This window comes from Haliotis rufescens, unplaced genomic scaffold, assembly GCF_023055435.1.
Source record: "Haliotis rufescens isolate VD_foot unplaced genomic scaffold, xgHalRufe1.0.p SCAF_7, whole genome shotgun sequence".
NCBI classification, from domain to species: domain Eukaryota; kingdom Metazoa; phylum Mollusca; class Gastropoda; order Lepetellida; family Haliotidae; genus Haliotis; species Haliotis rufescens.
The window spans coordinates 17148645-17153571 of NW_025964361.1; the positions used below are offsets into that span (position 1 = coordinate 17148645).

General features: G+C 35.6%; 1 long non-coding RNA gene across 1 annotated transcript; it reads left to right on the forward strand.

Moving 5' to 3' along the window:
- Window positions 1-1282: 1282 nt before the first annotated feature.
- On the forward strand, window positions 1283-4431 carry LOC125376085. Its single transcript, XR_007218988.1, has 2 exons — window positions 1283-2522; window positions 3992-4431. It is a non-coding gene; the product is annotated as an uncharacterized LOC125376085 (long non-coding RNA).
- The last annotated feature ends 496 nt before the right edge of the window (window positions 4432-4927 follow it).

A 4927-nucleotide genomic window follows, 5' to 3' on the forward strand; every position in this document is an offset into this window, starting at 1 on the left:
AGCGCCAAAATTCCAAGCTCTCTGTGTCTCCAAAACGTAAATACATTCCCTGTGTAGATTTCTATCGTGTTTTCTGCACGAACTGTATTGCCACACATCCTTTGAATATTGTAGTAACCGCGTCTGTGCATTTTGTAACCTGTAATTGCAGATATAATTATTTAAATATGCCTACCGACACTGACTGAAAATAGTACTATTCTATGAAACCAGCTGTTTCAATCAGAGGGGGTTTATTGTGATTTAATAGCCTCTGATTGACCAATCAGAATCGAGTAAATTCCAAATTCATGGTAGAATTAATGATAATAGGTGAACAGTTTTCTCATGTACATGATTAAATGCATAGGGAGGATTAAAATTATATATGAGTGATTGATGTCAATCTTGGAAGTGTATAAAATGGCATTTGCAAGTCATACTGCCATAACAAAATGGCTAATGCTCTAGTTAATGTTCGATTTGTTGCTAACTCCCAAGGTCGATAGAACTTAGTTTTCAACGGACACAGATTCTGAATTAAGAACAGAAGAAACACCACCATGCATTGGCGTTGCTGCAGGAAGGACTGTTCGGCGACAGGAGAGACGTGTGGAACCATTTTGGGACCCTAGGTTCCAGGACAACCAATCGCTTAGAAGGCTGGCACTCCAAGCTGAAGAAATTGGGCCCAAGTCATCTAAACATCTCCAAATTTATTGACATTATCAAGAATGAACAATCACGTTCAGAGACATTATTGATGCAAATTCATGCCGGAGGACGACTGCCACCAAAGAGAAGGAAACATCTCCAAATTGACGACAACATCCTTATAGAGAAGGACAACTTGTTGACTGGCAGACTGACACCAACTGAATAATCTGACGTGGGTGGCTGAATATGTTGGATTGTGAACTGAATATTTCTGCTGTAAAGTGAATTTGAAATGTATATTTATTTATGCAATATGAAATATATGAAATTTTATTAAATATATGCATCTGTAAAGTGAATGTACTGTTGAAATGTATATGAAATTTTATGAATCTGACAGATAGTAATTTTCTCTATATAGACATGCAACAGACTATAGGTAATCCCCCTATTGTTACCCACTTAACCAAGGCTGACTGCACCTGTACCCTATAACAATGGGTGAGGGCACAGTGAGGTGTTCCCCACTCAACCAGTTCATGTATTCTACGTCAAATAAGATCAGAACACGTGTATAATTACAACATCCTCAAGATACCAATAACAACGAAATGTACAAATTAACAAACATAACCAACATTATTATTTCATGTTAATTTAGGTGTCATGCATATAAATATAGCTATATAAACATATGTTTAATTTTTCAGTTTGTGTGAAGTCCTCCATAAATACAAGAAACAGTTGATTCTGAAATTCTTTAGTCATGTACTTTTAAGGATATTTTCCCAATATTATATTATCCCCAAAAGGGCCTATATATTTATGTCATATTCTTTCAGTCAATTTTTGAATACCGATTATGTAACATTTATGTTACTTTGATAATATAAGACCAATGTTGTTGTTACAGACCCAGGGACTGTCTAGGTGCATTACATGTCATAAAAGTGCCGGGACATAATGTGGTGGCAATACATTCTCTAATTACCGGTAACACCTGTCACAAAGGGACGGGCCATTTGGGTTTGTCCTCAGGGAATGTGTTATGCAATTTGTGTATTCATGAAATAACAATCAACAAACTATGTACTTAGTCCTGTGATGTAGGATTGATGCATTCGTACTTCGTATAAATAAATGAATTACATTTTTTTCTTAATCGTGTGCGAAATACACATAATGTCGGAAAGCTGTTAAATCCCCAAATACTGACTTCGTTCCTAAATAAATCACAACCCTCACTTATAATTGTATCACTGTGTAGATTATTTTATATTTTAATGATGAAAATCACGTTCCTGTCACTGTTAATGTAGAATACGTCAGTCACTCAACCAGTTCCACTATTATTTTCCAAAAAGATCAAAGATGAAAAACAGTTATCAAGATTTATTTTCCATATCTTTAGAAGATACTTAATCTTTACATTGAAACTGCCATCTTGATATATTATTTTGTATTGAATGACATTAGATATATGCTCCTATACCGCCGCTGGTGTCTTAATTTGCGAGAATTAAACATTGGTTTGCACCCAACCATGCGCGTGCCAAATTATACAGCGTCAAGCTTTCAGAGCGCCAACTTAGTTTTCCATAGTAGAAATTAAGCAAAATTAATATTTATCAAGTTTCTTTTGGCTAGAACATATGCATGCTGTTGTGGTTTTTAAAAAAAATCTTCGTTCTCTCTGTTGTTATATATTATTATATAATATTAAAACAACAAGTACTATAAAATATAAGACGGAAATATATTACATATTATTTACGCATCCGGCTGCTCACAATACAATGCTAGTTACCAATATTTTTGTCCCAGGGAGTGAATACCAATTAGACAAAGCCAGCTCTACAGGCACTGCCTCTCTCAAAGACAGCAAGGTACATTATACATTTACTTGAAAACTTTAATCTCAAACATATCTAATGCTACTTCAACACTTTATCATATACCGTATTCGACGTAATAAGCGCCAACGGCGACATTTGCTAAGATATTGGCTAGTGAACAATTCCAATTAGCACCCCTTCTGATTGATCAATGTACACAACACTTATTTATTCGCGTATAATACGCACTTGTGTATTATATTACGCTTAATTATGGGCATTTAATTTTGAAAAATATATTTGTCATTCATAAACATTTCAGGCTGTCAGCATATACCACAAAATTTCATCTTTCAACTCTGTTTTTTGTCACCAAAATAATATTCTAATAAGAGCCCCCTATTTCTAATTTTGAGAGCGCCCTGGGCGCTTATTACGTCGAATACGGTACTTAGCAGTTGAATATTCTGTATAATTGAAATTAATCCTCTATTAGTTTACAGTGACGATTCTTGCAGGCTATATAATGCAGGCAGGGTTCGTTATGTATCATTCAATCTTTATCTTTCTCACATACGGAAGATGCACTTCATTTCTTTCTTACGTGTCCCTTAAACAGTACAGTAAGGCAAAACATGTATTATTTCGTAAAAGGCTACGATTTAAATTCAATTCTAAATGGTAATTCAAATGTAACGACAGTAACAAATCTTGAAATTTTGAAATCGGTGCAGTTTTATTCTATCTTCTTGCCGATTTAGAGATTTTGTCTGAGATGATGGCTTTGCCATATGATACTGCGATGTTGTTGTGCTGACTGTAAATAATAATGTAACTAGTTATGGAAGATAATCCAGTAATTAAACACTTACAGAACAACACTTACCTTTAATGCCAATTATACAATGTATGGTATTGCTATTTCTCATGTCACTATCAATACATTGCTATTTGTATATGTATCATGTTTGGGAGAGGCATTCAGATAAGCAAAATTTGCTTGTTTGCCAATCCCTCCACTTTATGGAAATAAATATGTTTATATCATCTTTCTCACTTTCTTATAAAGGCATAATGATTGATAATCTCTTGTGCTGCAGTGTGGAATGTTAATTTATTGTGACTAAGGCTAATCCCTTTCTCAAGACATTAATGGATCACTCACCAACAACTGACAAGGGATTAAACCTTGTTAAGGCAGTGCTAAGTGATACAGTATACTGCAGGTTAACTAGACTAATTAAGGGTTAAATGAGATTGTTTACTTAGAGTGTGATGTAATCCCTTTGATGTCGAATTACAAAGAGTGAATCTTCAAAAAGGGTAAGCATACCCAACACTACCGGTAGCATCTGCCATTCACAAATAGTGTTGTTCTAATACACTAATCATGCTATAATACTGACACGTTGGTTAAGGGTTATCGGAATAAATTTGAATTTGATTTTAACATGGCTATACATGCTTATGCATTATAAATTTGAAATGCAATTGTAAATAAAGTTGTTGTTTTTCTTCAGAAGAGTCGTAACCGAGTCCTCGGTATACGCCATCGCGACCTTCCCGTCCAGAAGAAACGGAGGTACAAGGACGCATGAAAGATAGCTCAGTTGATGTCCTCTGAGGAAAGTATTTATGACGAAGACGGCATAAAGATTTTACAGTACGGCCAAAGAACTGTGAGTCAACGGAACTGCAGATGGCGAAGAGCCTTGCAGATGAGACATACATGAAGAAGCTGGACAGTACAGCAGCCTTCCCTAAGGCAAGATGTGTCCGTTGACCACCATCCAAAAACCCATTCCCTGACATGAAGAAGGATCTGTCATTGGTCAATACCGAGTAGGGAATGCTGTAGTGGTGTGGTGTGGTGTGGTGTGGTGTGGTGTGGTGTGGTGTGGTGTGTAAAGTAATACATGTGTCAATTTCTTGTTCTAAAAAATACAGGTATAAGTATTCATATTCGACTTCTTATCATTTGTATTTGTAATACTTTTAAAAAAAATTCTTGCGTCTGTTGTACATTACATTTACGGTCGTAGTTTGTTGACTTTGCAAACGATATTAGGCTGAGCCCCCAGAAATGTTTTAAACATTTGACTGCATTTTAAGCAATTTTGTGCCGTTTGGAAAATATTCATACCAACAAATGTAACAGTGGCAAAAGTCAAATAAACAAAGGTGGCGGATGCAGTAAATTTTTGAGCAATTTCGTGCCGTTTGGACAATATTCATACCAACAAATGTAACAGTGGCAAAAGTCAAATAAACGAGTTAAATCAGTACTTTTAAAAAATCGGAAATAGCTTCCGCGCACCCGGCCACCCGGTCTGGGAGCAATACTGCCACAAATGCACAATGTTCCATTTCCCATGTTGAAGCAGATTGAGAAAAGCTTACCTTTGTACTTACTTACCTTTTCTATAACATAAGACATTAATACAACATACGAGGGG